General features: G+C 38.7%; 1 pseudogene; it reads left to right on the forward strand.

The window, feature by feature from the left end:
• The window catches only part of LOC128052046 (serine/threonine-protein kinase Nek4-like), a 37,083-nt pseudogene extending 22,252 nt beyond the window's left edge, over positions 1-14,831 (forward strand).
• Positions 14,832-16,199: the final 1,368 nt, after the last annotated feature.

The following is a 16,199-nucleotide window of genomic DNA, read 5'->3' on the forward strand; positions in this document are numbered from 1 at the left end:
CACAATAAATCTAGCTTGTACACAAATTAGGTAGATATTTATATAGCTTATACAATTTCTTCTATTTTAACTTTGAAATATCTTAATGAGGCTAGAAATAGTCATACTTAATATAAAGTATATGATTCATGGGGCTTCCCATGTGGCTCAGTGGTAAAGAATAAGCCTGCCAACTCCAGAGATGCAAGAGATGTGGGTTCAGTCCCTGGGTTGGGAACATCCCCTGAAGAAGAAGATGGCAACACTCTCTACTATTCTTGCCTGGGAAGTCCCAGGGACTGCAAGGAGCCTGACAGGCTACAATTCATGGGTTTGCAAGGAGTTGGACACAACTTAGCGACTGAGCACACACACATATGATTCATGGGTCATCCTAATGGGGGTTCCTAATCTCCAAAGGAAAATTATAATTGATCAAATTTTCCTCTAATCTAAATTTGAAAAGTAAAAGTGAAAGTCACTCAGTGGTGTCCGACTCTTTGTGACCCCATGTCCATGGAACTCTCCAGGCTAGAATACTGGTGTGGGTAGCCTTCCCTTCTCCAGGGTATCTTCCTAACTCAGGAATCAAACAGGAGTCTCCTGCATTGCAAGTGGATTCTTTGCCAACTGAGCTATGAGGAAAGCATCAAAATTTAAGTGACCATAATTGCCTATGGCTATTAAATGGCGACACACTCAGTATTCTTGCCTGGAGAATTCCATGGACAAAGGAGCCTGGCAGGCTACAGTACATGGGGTCGCAAGAGTCAGACATGACTTAGCGACTAAACCACCACCACCATCATTTCTAAGATATTAGAAGAAATTAAAATCAAGAAGAAAAGTAAAATACTTTGGCATCAGTTTCTTGTAACTATATTATTTTGATTGAATATTCATTATGCACCATTTATTATAAACAGTAATACCCAGAGATTGAACCCAGGTCTTCTGCATTAGAGGCAGATTCTTTACCATCTGAGCCACTAGAGAAGCCCTTCTCTCATCCATTATACACTATTTATTATAAACAATAATATTCAAGTGATAATTAGTATGCAGTAATATTGAAATGATAATTTATCTACTCACAGTTTACATGTAAACAGAACACTGTGACTAAGAGTGAAAAGTGAAAATTAACTAGTTTCACAGCATTCATGGGAGTGACCAGAAATCAAACATTCTTCAGGCACTATATTCAAAAATGTAGATTTATTTCTTACTTTATTTTTCCATTTATTTAAAAACATTGAAGGGGTTCTCATGAATGCTAAGCACTCTTCCAGGCACAAGTTTATATTAGGACTTTTCCCACAGAATATAAAAAAAAAATGAGAGAAGAGGGGCAGGATAAGTTTCCTGGCTCATGGATTCTTTTATAATTTTTGTACTTATTTTAAACAGAAGATATCATTAGTAGAGTATAAGGTAAAATCACTGGATCAAGAATCAGAATACTGTTCCATATCTTGACCCTATTATTTACTGGCCCTACAACCTTGAGTAAGTCACATAATCTCTTATGTTACTGGTCACTGAATGCTTTTGGATGATAGAGAAAATAATAACCACTCTTTCTATAACATTAAGTGGTTCTAAAGATCAAATGAAACAAGGTATGCAAAAGTAGTTTGAAACTAAATTGCTGTACAGATTTAAAATGTTTTTTATTTTTTCTAAAATCATTTAAATAGATTAATAGATTATGCTTTAGGTTAGACATTTTCCTCTTCCTATTATTGTTATTATTATTTTTTTACAGCATCACCTTTTAGGATTTGAAATAGCTCAACTGGAATTCCATCACGTCCACTAGCTTTGTTCATAGTGATGCTTGCTAAGACCCACTTGACTTCACATGCCAGGATGTCTGGCCCCAGGTGAGTGATCACACCATCATGATTATCTGGGTTGTGAAGATCTTTTTTATACAGTTCTTCCGTGTATTCTTGCCACCTCTTAATATCTTCTGCTTCTGTTAGGTCCATACCATTTCTGTCCTTTATCGAGCCCATCTTTGCATGAAATGTTTCCTTGGTATCTCTCATTTTCTTGAAGAGATCTCTAGTCTTTCTCATTCTATTGTTTCCCTCTATTTCTTTGCATTGATTGCTGAGAAAGGCTTTCTTAACTCTCCTTGCTATTCTTCGGAACTCTGCATTCAAATGAGTATATCTTTCCTTTCCTCCTTTACCTTCAGTCTCTCTTCTTTTCTCAGCTATGTGTAAGACCTCCTCAGATCACCATTTTGCCTTTTTGCATTTCTTTTTCTTGGGGATGGTCTTTATCACTGCCTTAGTACAGTGTCATGCACCTCTGTCCATAATTCTTCAAGGACTCTGTCTATCAGATCGAATCCCTTGAATCTATTTGTCACTTCCACTGTATAATCATAAGGGATTTGATTTAGGTCATACCTGAATGGTCTAGTGGTTTTCCTTACTTTCTTCGACTTAAGTTGAATTTAGCAATAAGGAGTTTATGATCTGTGCCACAGTCATCTCCTGGTCTTGTTTTTGCTGACTGTATAGAGCGTCTCCATCTTTGGCGGCAAAGAATATAATCAATCTGATTTTGGCATTTATCATTTGGTGATGTCCGTGTGTAGAGTATTCTCTTGTGTTGGACTAAAAAGAAAGCTGAGCACAGAATTGATGCTTTTGAACTATGGTGTTGGAGAAGACTATTGAGTCCCTTGGACTGCAAAGAGATCCAACCTGTCCATCCTAAAGGAAATCATTGAAAGGATTCATTGAAAGGACTGATGTTGAAGCTGAAACTCCAATACTTTGGCTGCCTGATGTGAAGCACTGACTCATTTGAAAAGATCCTGATTCTGGGAATGATTGAAGGTTGGAGGAGAAGGGGACGACAGAGGATGAGATGGTTGGATGGGATCACCGACTCAATGGGCATGAGTTTTGAGTAAGCTCCGGGAGTTGATAATGGACAGGGAAGACTGGTGTGCTGCAGTCCATGGGAATGCAAGGAGTCAGACATGACTGAGCTACTGAACTGAACTGATTATTATTTTAAAAAAATACCTGCAGGTACGATGCATGATACAAGATGCTTGGGGCTGGTGCACTGGGGTGACCCAGAGGGATGGTATGGGGAGGGAGGTAGGAGGGGAGTTCAGGATGGGGAACACATGTATACCTGTGGCGGATTCATGTTGATGTATGGCAAAACCAATACAATATTGTAAAGTAATTAGCCTCCAATTAAAATAAATAAATTTATATTTTAAAAAAATACTTACTCTATAGGACATACTGTGTTAGTTGCTCAGTCATGTCTGACTCTTTGTGACCCCATGGACTACAGCCCACCAGGCACCTCTGCCCATGAGATTCTCCAGGCAAGAATACTGGAGAGGGTTGTCTTTCTGTTCTCAGGGGATCTTCCAGATTCAGGGATTGAACCTAGGTCTCCTGCATTGCAGGCAGATTCTTTACCATCTGAGCCACCAAGGAAGCCTCAAGGGTAAAATAAAAGGGTTCAATACTGAAGTAACTGAATAAGATAGCTATTATTCCTAACCTTTTCTCTTTGTATTCTTCCTATTTCTTCCAGCACATTATTCTAATAAAGCTATCTTTTCCAACATGTAAAATGCATTCACAATCTTGAATAAAGGAAGACAAGCAGTATAATAAAAATGTATTAAAAATGTATATCTAAAGATCAGGATGAACGATGAGTGATTTGTAGTACAACCTGCCATCAGAAGTACTGAACGCTGGGGAATGTATAAGACATGTGTAAGAATCAATATTAAAACCATTCTTAGCACAGTCTAAGAGGGCAATAGTGACATTCAGCATAACATTTTACATTTTGCTAATGGATTAGAAAGGCGACTGTCATTTTGAACTCCTTAGCAACAAAATCCACTTTATTCTGTAAGTTGTAAATAAAAGAATGTCATAGTATTAACATACTTCTCAAGTTAGACTGAAATTCATGGAATGTGACTGACAGAGTGTTTTTCCCTATGTTTCGTATATCTTTGTTTATTTGTTTTGGTAAAAAATCTGAGTTTAATTTAATTTTCATTATAAAATCAATAATAATGATAATCATAGGGTCTCTTTGAGTTTTATAATTGACCAAGAGGTAATATTCAGTTGTTGAATACAATTTAAGTTGGCATGATTGATTTCAAAGCCATCCAGCATTTGAACTTTTGCAAGTTAACATAAACAAGAGTGAGGTATGGAAGTGATAAAAATAAGAAAAGTACTTGGTAAAATGAGTATTTCCTTATTGACCCTAAAGTCACATAATCTCTTCTTAAGGTTTAAAAAAATTTTTTTTTTGTTTATATGGGTTTAGTGGAAAGCAAGTCTTAAAGAATATATCTGAAAGTGATCATCCTGGCTATATCTTATAGAATTGTTATCGGTAGTTATTTCTATTTTTGCTCATCCTTTGAAATATATTTTTCTGTTATTACAAGTACTATATGTATCAAAGACATACTAAGTATATATCATTCTGTTTTATTCTATATCTATTGATTTTCATCTATCTGGCAAACACTTTCAATTACTAGTATTCTATTGATAAGATGAAAATTACTGTTAGTGCACTTAATAGATATTTATACATTTGTATAGCATCTCACAAAATCATGAGATGGTTTTCCTGCCTGTCTTTAACAGTCATCTCTCTCTCGCAAACCTGTAAAATGCTATGAAAATTGATAAATTTAATAAAACTACCTTGAGTTGGAATCTGACACTCAAAGTACATTTCTTGCTCATCTTGGCCACTGTTGTCATACTTGGAAGACAGTTACTATAAGAAGAGAGGCAAAAGGCCCAACAGAAAATTTGTGCAACTATCCTTTTATTAACAGTTAAATGACAGATATAGCAGTAACAGCCAAATTTAAACAATCGTACTAAATCTAACCCAGTCTTCTGGATGTCGGAAAAAAGACTGCTGAAAATAGGAGATGAAATGAAGAGAAAGTATAGAATGCTTTGACTAAACACACACACACACAGATACAGAATGAATTATATACATATTGATGATTTTTTTTTTCCTTTCTTGCCTTATTCTGCCTTGTTCCTTTTGGATTCCACTGATACCAAATCCGAACTCTCCTTTTCTTGGTCTGCAAAAGGAAATATAAATAGTTACAATACCAACTATGCTCGATGTCCTTCAGCAGGCTAAGCCTTTTGTATGAACCTGATAATTGCCACATTTCTACCTCTCTCACTTCCTTTTCACTGGTGTTCGTATGAAACCTGAAAGCAATCCAGTGAGTTAGCAGGCAAATACATCAGTCCCATTTGTCCTGCACGTTGGAGTGACAGGATCATTTTCAGGACTGACTTAGCTATTCAGTTATAAAGGTGTAGAATCCCAGGTGAAAGCCTGCTCTGCAGCCTGAGGTCTGTGTTGACCTCAAACCAATTATTCAACATCCCAAAGCCTGAGGTGGAAACTGAAGACGTGGATAAAAATCCTGTAGGATTACTAATAAGATTAGAGATAATGTTTGTAAAGTTCTTTCAGTTAGTGCTGGGCATACAGGGGGCAGCTGGTGAAAAATGGCTAGTATTATTAAAAAGAAACACTGTAATTAGAGACCCAAGTTTGAAGATGATATTTAAAATATTTTAGGCCTAGGAATAGCAAAGACTTTGTTTCATGTTTGATGGCCTCTAGAGTAAGAAACACTTTGCAGAGCAGAATTAAAGACTGTCCTTGACTGCCTGCCTTCTGTAATACTTGCTTCCTGCTATTGATTTCACAAGCATGGCACAAGCCCGTGGAAAGAAGAGGTAACAATGGTTTTAAAATATTGCTTTTGAGATTTTTGTTTGTTTGGGTGCTAGCTTAAGGATTGTATAAAATTTGTAATATGTTTTCAAACATCTCCAGGAGAGATGAGATAATCACAGTATATGGTATATTTGTCCATCCCTAAATCAAGAGTGAAGAGCTACCCAATTATCAAACTAATAAAGGTAGTATTCACTGTGCCAGGTATTGCTCTAAGATCTTCATATAAATTGTTTTATTTCATTTGGTGATTCCCTGGATTTTATTCTTCTATTTTTAACATTGGGTGATGAGCTTTGTAGAGATAGTTATGGAAGGATACAGTACAATTCATTCTGCCTCTTTCTGTATTTTGCACCTTTGTCAATGGTCCCTCCAATATTACAACCTGGGATTCCTAAAGTTATTTTGGTGCCAACCCTCTCTTAATTCTTTTTACTTTAAAAGTCTTTAATCCTACAGATGTCCCTCTAGGTATCTTAGTATAATGACCATTCTTTCAGTTTTTGTTTTTTGCAGTATCAGATCCTTGCACCTTCAGTCCTTTCCCTATGTGGTTGTTGGAGTTATTTTCATAGATAAGTAAGTTCTTGTCACTTCTCTGATTTAAAGCTTCTGCTCACTGCTTAGCAAGGCTTCAGTGGCTCTTCACCACCAGCATTTTCCCACACCTTGATGCTCAGTGCCAGCCACTCCCCACACTACCTCCCACTTTACTTCAAGCCTTAATTCATCCATTATACACAAACACACTCTGTATCCTTGCTGTAATTATCCCCTAAACACAATACCAATCTTGTCATTTGTATTTGTTTAGACTACCCTCAAAACTACTTGTAGACTTTCCCTGATTCAACCACATTTTAAATTGGATTCTTTGTGACTCTAGGATGGATATCTTTCTGTACGAGGCGTATTGGGGCAGTTTTCAGCAGCCCTGCATGTCAGAGATGGAGGAAGCAGTATTGTTAAGAGGAGAGGTTGAAATGTGGTACAGATGAAAAGAACCCTTAGCCAATCTAACTGAGTGAGCAGATCACAGAACAGTATTCAATAAAGGTTTTCCCTGAGGAAGAAGCATAATCTTGGGCAGAGCAGACCTCTTTGGCCTAAGATAATTCCTGGAGAAGGATAGATACAGAACTGTAGCAGCCCAGGACCAGGGATGATGGGGATCGCAGACCCGAAGGAGTTTCTGAGTGGCCCAGTACAGCACCCACTGCACCCCCATAGGGGTTATTCCTTCAGCGCTTGTCATCTGTACTCAATCATAGCTGAATCTCTTTTCAGGCTGTGAACTCTCTCTCGCATGGCTGTGTTGATGTCTTTAGGAGCCATCCCAGTTTGCAGTACAGTGCCTGGTGCCTTGGAAGCTTTTAAAAGGACACCGACTTGCGACAGAATGAAATGCCATACACCTGGAGTCGTAATACCTGATGCTGTATGCTTCCTTGTAAAACCTGTACAGATTGTCTGTCTTAGAAGTTTTAATTAGCATTGCTATTTGGTTAAATTGGCTTTCAAGGAGATAGAGGGAGAGATGCTGAGAAAAGGTTTAGTTTATAAAGAGATCTGTACAATGGAAAAAGCTATTTCAGAGGCACAGTAGATTACCAACATCAATTAGAAATCAGAAAGAGGAAGATTTTTAAAAAATACATATTTGAGAGAAAGGGCAATTGAAGACTCTTAATTTGAACATTGGGAAGAACTGGAGTGAGATATGGACCACAGGGATAAATTACTGGAAAATATTTAAGATCAGCTGAGCTCAGGGCTGTAAATCAAACACCTCAGACACTATTGCAAAACCACTGCCATGGTGGAAATAAATAAATTCTCAAGTAGCTACTTGACTGGTTAATTCAGTAAAATATATTGATATTTCAGTTGGTATAGGGACAGTTATGTCTCTCTAAGGAAAAAAACATATATATGTGGCCTGCCCTTCACAGACATGGCACGTTGAAGCCTCACAGTAAGTGTTTGTTCGCTACCTTTTTTCCCATAAAGGTAAAGGTTTTAAGTCTGCCTTACCTTTCATTTCAAAGGTGTGCTAAAGTACCTGGTGTTAGACATCCAGGGGTCCTCTACTGCTCATATGGCGCCTCTCACAAGAGGCTATATAGTCACATACTTGACTCAGCCTGAACTTCAGGAAACGAAAACAGATCTCTCTCTCCTATTTTTCCTATCTGAGTAGATTCCTTGTACATATATTTTTGCTTTGCCCTTTCTCCTATTCACACAGGTAATGTGGTCTTTAAAACGAAAAAACTCAATACAAAAAGATCTTGCCTACAGTGCATGTGTATATTGGAGGTAGAATTAAGATGCACCTCTTTCCTCACATCAAGAATAAAATGAGTTATGATTTGAGTCAACAGTGTTTAGTATCAATATCTTGCAGAGTAGTACACTAGAAAATATGCTGGAGAATGATGAATAAAACAGAACTATTGAGAAGGAAGACAAATCACTAGCAGTAATGGCAGAAGAATGAAGCAAGTGTATGGTTTAGGTGGAATTAAGATGCTATGACAACAAGGAAGGTGAGGATGATAGATTTTGACCTAAGGGAAATCAGAAGATGTGGCTCTTTTCAGACCTTGTGAGTGTCTTTAATCATTAGTTAATTGACCCCTGCATGTAGAATCTGTGTTGTTGGCTCTGTACGTGTTTCCTAGTAATTAATACCCATTTTTCCAGTTAATTTTGTGTATCTTCCATCTGTGCCTTTTTAGATGCAGGGAAATGATTTCAGAATGATCACACACACACACACACACACACACACACACACACACACACACACACGAGTCTCAGGAATGCCAGTTTTATAAAGACCAAAAGTTAACTGAAAGGAAATCAACAGTGGGACACACATCACAGTATTGAATGTGGCTTAGAGTCCAGCAATTAGAAATGTGGCAGAAAATTGCTGGGAAAAAAAAAAAAAGTCAAGTTACAAGAATAATTTTGAGGAAATTTTGTCAGAAAGCAAATTTCTAAAACTAAGATTCAGCTCAAGCATGATAGAACTAGTATGACATAGCAGCAATAGTGACAGAAACTAAGACAATGACTATCGGAGGCTGTTTCAAGTCATCTGCAATGTAACAATCATGAGGAAAGTTTAGAACCACTGCAAAAATTCCATTAGAATTTGGAGTTTGCATCAAGAAATTGACTACAAAATGGGATGGAGAGAAGCTTAGATGAACTGAAGATAAAATTGTCTGAAATTGAAAAGTCAAAAAGCAACTGTTTTGCAGAGTTGCAGAAGGATGCACATCATACTGAAGGAATGTGTGAAGGAAGTAAAGTGTTCATATATTGTTTTTTTCTGTAACATCCTCATCCTTCTTACTACCCTCCAATGGCTAGGTAGCAGGAAAAGAAAGTAAAGCTTAGTTTTCTTTGCTAATCTCAGTACAATCCAACCATTAATATTTTTTTTTTACATTGCAAAATGTGTCTTCTTGGATGATGCAAATTCATCATTGTTCTCTTCTATTCTCTAAGATGTCAACTGGGTGCAGAACAGTAGAAGCATAGTGTATGGCAAGATCTTGTAACACTGGGAAAAGGGTCTTCTGCTAATTTATATATGCTCTGGTTGTTATGCTAATGTATTACTTATCTAAGCTGTTGTTTTGCCTAACTGAGTTGGCAATGGCTGCTGATTTCTGCTGCAGATGATTTCTTATTCTGTCTTATTTTCTTGTGTCTTGGAACCCTCCTAGTTGAATTGACCTTTTGAATTTCTGCTGCTTCTCTCATCTTACCCATGGTCTGATGGCAGAATCTACTTAGGTATCCCTTTACCTAAGGAGGCCATATTGCCTTTAGATCATCTGTAGCAGCAGCAGCAGCAGCATGCTCTCTTCAGGTGGTGCAGTTGGTAAAGAATCTGCCTGCGATGCAAAAGACCCAAGAGACACAGGTTCCATCCCTGGGTTGGAAAGATCATCTGGAGGAGGGCATGGAAACCCACTCCAATATTCTTGCCTGGAGAATCCCATGGACAGAGGAGCCTTGCATGCTACAGTCCAGGGGTCGCAAAGAGTCAGACACGACTGAGCCAAGAGCACACACACATGCCAGTGACATTCAGGAACAGAGAGGTGTTTGGAAGTATAGGTTAGATCTTCTCTTTGCCTGACAACCTCCCAGCTACACCAAGCCCTCCAAAGCTAGCTCAGAGGTACTCTCTTTAGGAGGCTGCTCTCCACCTCCCACATGGGTGGCTGGGAAATTCCACCTACAGAGTTGACCTCACATCATACTGAACCTTGCTGTTCCAACCCCTATGTGCTTTGCAATTCCACGACTGGAAAATTAGAGTAGGTGGCTATTCTTATATACATTTCTTCAGTCTCCTTACTTGTCTACCATTCTCTCTATATTTCAATGAAATTGGAAGTGGTGGGATTTTCATTTATTTCTCCCACTTGTCTTCCTCGGACATCTACTAAGTCAAACTCTGTCATCTAAGCACTCAAGTCTAGACAATAATATGTTCAATGGGAAATTGGAAAGATAATGTTTTCTCTCACAGCAATGCCTGGTTTTTAAGCCTATAGCCTAAAATTTTGTTTTGATTTATAAACAATAATTTATCAACTACTACTTAATGTTTCTAACAGGACAAAGTAGTATCACTGGATATATGTCATTTATTTCTCCTGTTGCTTTTATCACTATAGAATAATATATAACTTCCAATCCAGTATGTTCTGTCCCTGTATTGAAGCTCATGAGTATCTTAAAAAAGAAATAGTTCTAGAGAGAATGTAAGTTTCAGTCAGTTCAGTTCAGTCACTCAGTCGTGTCCGACTTTTTGTGACCCCATGAACTGCAGCACACCAAGCCTCCCTGTTCATCACCATCTCCTGGAGTTCACTCAGACTCACATCCATCGAGTCCGTGATGCCATCCAGCCATCTCATCCTCTGTCGTCCCCTTCTCCTCCAGCCCCCAATCCCTCCCAGCATCACAGTCTTTTTCCAATGAGTCAACTCTTCTCATGAGGTGGCCAAAGTATTGGAGCTTCAGCTTTAGCATCATTCCTTCCAAAGAAATCCCAGGGCTGATCTCCTTCAGAATGGACTGGTTGGATCTCCTCGTAGTCCAAGGGACTCTCAAGGATCTTCTCCAACACCACAGTTCAAAAGCATCAATTCTTCGGCACTCTGCCTTCTTCACAGTCCAACTCTCATATCCATACATGACCATGGGAAAAACTACAGCCTTGACTAGACGGACCTTAGTCAGCAAAGTAATGTCTCTGCTTTTGAATGTACTATCTAGGTTAGTCATAACTTTTCTTCCGAGGAGTAAGCATCTTTTAATTTCAAGGCTGCAGTCACCATCTGCAGTGATTTTGGAGCCCCAAAAGATAAAGTCTGACACTGTTTCCAGTTTCCCCATCTATTTCCCATGAAGTGATGGGACCAGATGCCATGATCTTCATTTTCTGAATGTTGAGCTTTAAGCCAACTTTTTCGCTCTCCTCTTTCACTTTCATCAAGAGGCATTTTAGTTCCTCTTCACTTTCTGCCATAAGGGTGGTGTCATCTGCATATCTGAGGTTACTGATATTTCTCCCAGCAATCTTGATTCCAGCTTGTGTTTTTTCCAGTCCAGAGTTTCTCATGATGTACTCTGCATAAAAGTTAAATAAGCAGGGTTACAATATACAGCCTTGACGTATTCCTTTTCCAATTTGGAACCAGTCTGTTTTTCCATGTCCAGTTCTAACTGTTGCTTCCTGACCTGCATACAGATTTCTCAGGAGGCAGGTTAGGTGGTCTGGTATTCCCATCTCTTTCAGAATTTTCCACAGTTTCTTGTGATCCACACAGTCAAGGGCTTTGGCATAGTCAATAAACAGAAATAGATGTTTTTCTGGAACTCTCTTGCTTTTTCTATGATCCAGCAGATGTTGGCAATTTGATCTCTGGTTCCTCTGCCTTTTCCAACACAAGATGGAACATCAGGGAGTTGATGGTTCACATATTGCTGAAGCCTGGCTTGGAGAATTTTGAGCATTACTTTACTAGCATGTGAGATGAATGCAATTGTGTGGTAGTTTAAGCATTCTTTGGCATTGCCTTTCTTTGGAATTGGAATGAAAACTGACCTTTTCCAGTCCTGTGGCCATTGCAGAGTTTTCCAAATTTGCTGGCATATTGAGTGCAGCACTTTCACAGCATCATCTTTCAGGATTTGAAACAGATCAACTGGAATTCCGTCACCTCCACTAGCTTTGTTCATAGTGATGCTTTCTAAGGCCCACTTGACTTCACTTTCCAAGATGTTTGGCTCTAGATTAGTGATCACATCATCATGATTATCTGGGTCGTGAAGATCTTTTTTGTACAGTTCTTCTGTGTATTCTTGCTACCTCTTCTTAATATCTTCTGCTTCTGTTAGGTCCATACCATTTCTGTCCTTTATCGAGCCCATCTTTGCATGAAATATTCCCTTGGTATCTCTAATTTTCTTGAAGAGATCTCTAGTCTTTCCCATTCTGTTCTTTTCCTCTATTTCTTTGCATTGATCACTGAAGAAGGCTTTCTTATATCTTCTTGCTATTTTTTGGAACTCTGCATTCAGATGCTTATATCTTTGCTTTTCTCCTTTGCTTTTCACCTCTCTTCTTTTTACAGCTATTAGTAAGGCCTTCCCAGACAGCCATTTTGCCTTTTTGCATTTCTTTTCCATGGGGATGGTCTTGATCCCTGTCTCCTGTAGAATGTCAAGAACCCCATTCCATAGTTCATCAGGCACTCTATCTATCAGATCTAGGCCCTTGAATCTATTTCTCACTTCCACTGTATAATCATAAGGGATTTGATTTAGGTCATACCTGAATGGTCTAGCGGTTTTCCCTACTCAGTAAACAGTAACCAAACAAATGTCGTACAATATACTTTTTTTCATAAAGCGTGTAAGATAGCCTATAGCAGCAACGATGCAGTGGGTTGGGCCTCGAGTGTGACACCCAGGCCAGGCCTCCTCAGCCACTGCTAACACCATATGGTCTCTGGCACCTCAGCGTCCTGACTATGGGTGGGATCAGAATCTGGAGGTGACTGTGACAGACCAGCGGGAATGGCATTATGTCATCAAAAAGCTGAAGCTCCAAAATGCCTCAGCTGAGAGCATCAAGTTGCTGGAGAGAAAGCTCAGCTCTTGTCTCAGCTGAAGGACCCAATGCTGTCACCTACGAAGAGCCATGGGAGGGAAGGGACCACCTGTTGAACATCTTCATGGGCTTCTGCAAAGGAGGTGCTCTGTACTGAAAACTCTAAGAGAAGAAGGGGAAGCTTCTGCCTGAGAGTTTTATGGTGGGCTTTCCAGGTGGCTCAGATGGTAAAGTATCTGCCTGCAATGCAGTAGACCCGGGTTTGATCCCTGGGTCTGAAAGATCCCCTGGAGAAGGGAATGACAACCCACTCCAGTATTCTTGCCTGGAGAATCCCATGGACAGAGGAGCCTGGTGAGCTATAGTCCATGAGGTCACAAAGAGTTGGACATGATTGAGTGACAAACACTTTCACTTTCACTTTCACTTTGGTGCTAGAGTGGTTTGTTCAGATTCTCATGGCCCTGCAGTATATACATGAAAAATACTTCCTTCATCGAGCTCTGCAAGATCAAAACGTCTTCCTAACAAGAGCAAAACATCATCAAAGAGGGTGAATTAGGGATTTGCTGAGTGCTTGAGAACCACTGTGGCATGGCTGGAACACTTATTGGCACATACATGAGCCCTGAATTGTTCTCAAACAAACCCTAAAACTAAAAGTCTGATATTTGGGCTATGAGATGCTGTGTTTATGAAATGGCAATCCTGGAAACATGCTTTCAATACAAAAGACATGAATTCTTTGGTTTATTGAATTATTGAACGAGCTGCCACCGACACTGAAAGAATACAGCCCAGAGTTGATAGAACTGATAAGAACCATGCCGAGCAAAAAACCTGAAGAAAGACCTTTTTGTGAGGAACATCCCTGAGACAGCCTTACATAAAGCACCAAATATCCTTGTTTTTGGAGGCCACCAAGGGAAAAAAAAAAAAAAAAAATGAAACAACATTAAAGAAGGTGACTCTAAATTCAAGCCTATAGCTACAGTGCTTTCTGGAAAGATTGAATTAAGTCATGAAGGAGTTCACTCTCAATCACACTCTTCTGAGAGCTCCAAGACATATGTAATGGGTGAAAACAAATGTTTGTCCCAAGAGAAACCCATGGTCATTGCCCCTTGAGACACCCACAAGTCTGAAAGACCATGACTACAAACCAGACATAAGCAGTCCTGGAGAATCACTAGCTGTGATTTTAGGGTGAATATTAACATCTTACTTAAAGAAAGATGAAATTCAATGGACAATAGCTAGTTCAAGAGAATCAACCAAGACACTCAGATGCCTCTAATGTGCTAGAAGGTAAATGTAACATTTCTCAAGTGAAAGAGAGTCTGAATAATAGCACTAAATCCTGTGTTCAACCTGAAACCTGAATTCCCACATGATCCTCTGAGTATGTCACTGGAGTAATGAATGAGCCAGTGAAGTCTCTGCAGCCCCTAAACAAAGACCAAGATTTACCGAAGGACTAGAATCGAGTTGCTGATGAATGTATTATAGGAAAACAGGATAGAATCCACCCAGGTTTACAGCCATACAGCTCTAGGTCTGAATCTTCCCTGTCTTGACAGTAGCTGCATAAGGAAAGAGAAACTATTGAGCCCAATGGGCAAAAGAGACAGTTCTAAGAGACCCTCTTCATCTTTTGCCTTCTCTTCCCACTGTTGGAAAATTGGATGTCACATCAACACAAAAAGATGCTGAAAGCCAAAGTAGAGTGGTCACTGGATCTGTGAGTAGTTCCAGGAACAGTGAGACAACATCATCAAAGGACCAACCATTATCAGCAAGATAGGGAAGGCAACTAAAGCAGTCCCAAGATAAGATCTTGCCCTTAGGCCCTTCAGTGAGGAAAGCTCCTCAGAGAGACAATGTGTGAGTTTCCTTTCCTGAGCAACGCTGCAGTCAGAAGACAAGCATGGAGCAGGACCGGGGTGACCTTCCTCTTGTGGTTCCTCTGGCTCTGTTGGTTTCAGATGAGTGGTCATAGAAAGGAAATGAATGACTGGTATAAATCATGACTCAGACCTTAAATCTGGGCTCTAAAGAGAGCTGTGAAGATCTCCCAATACCAGATTGAGTGTCAGAATTTAAACTTTATCAAAAATATTGAGATGTGATATTTCATGGGAAAGTTGCAGAAGAGGCAGAGGAACTCCATTTTAAAGAATTATTTTCAGCCATCATGTCAGGTTCTGAAAAAATCAGAGGAATAATTGAAGCCTTGAGAGCTGTTGTAATTCAGGGCCTGTGGATTCAGCTTTTAGAGCATGTGTATGATATTTTTGAAGAGGATGATGAATTGGAAAGAGATGTACATTTGCATGAGCACATGGGGGAAAAGTATGCCTTACACTGTGAAAGCTCACCAGTTAATGATTTTTTTAAGAAAATGTGAATTTTTGAGAATTTATCTAGTCTGCCAGAATCAAACTATTTTCAAAGGTTTTTGACTTAAAAACAAACAAACCTATAACAGTGATTGGAGGCCATTCAACATTCTTATATCTTATGGGTCTTTCTTTACTAGGGGAAAAAAAAGGACAAAACAGAGTAATAATGAAGCAAGCTTACAAAAGAAAATAACATTTTATTTAGAATATCAGCTTACTATCTTTTCCTATGCTATACAGTAGGACCTTGTTGTATATCTACTAGTAGTTTGTATCTGCTAATTCCAAACTCCTAATTTATTCTCTCCTACTCTGCACTTGACACTTTGGTAACCATAAGTTTGCTTTTTATGTCTGTGGGTTTGTTTCTGCGTCATATATAATTTCATTTGTCCTTTTTTTTAAAGATTATACATATAAGTGATGTCATATGATATTTGTCTTTGTCTGACTTACTTCACTTAGTATAATAATCTCTAGCTTCTTCTATGTTGCTGCAAATGACATATTTCATTATTTTTTATAGCTCAGTAGTATTCCATTTTATAAATACCACGTTTTCGTTATCCATTCATCAGCTGATGTATGTTTAGATTGCTTCTCTATCTTTGCTACTATAAATAGTTCTGCAGTGACCACTGGGGTGCATGTATGTTTTCGAATTATGATTTTCTCCAGATTTATGTTTGTATATCTTGATTGAAACAAAATTGATTGAGAAAATAAAAATAAAGAACCTACTTCTAGTTTTAGTATCTTATAGTTCAAATAGAACAGACATTAGAATGACTAGAAAAGCAAGGTATAATGTTGATCACTGTTTTCCAGTCACAAATCTGAATGGTTGATTGAAA

This window comes from Budorcas taxicolor, chromosome 8, assembly GCF_023091745.1.
Source record: "Budorcas taxicolor isolate Tak-1 chromosome 8, Takin1.1, whole genome shotgun sequence".
NCBI lineage: Eukaryota > Metazoa > Chordata > Mammalia > Artiodactyla > Bovidae > Budorcas > Budorcas taxicolor.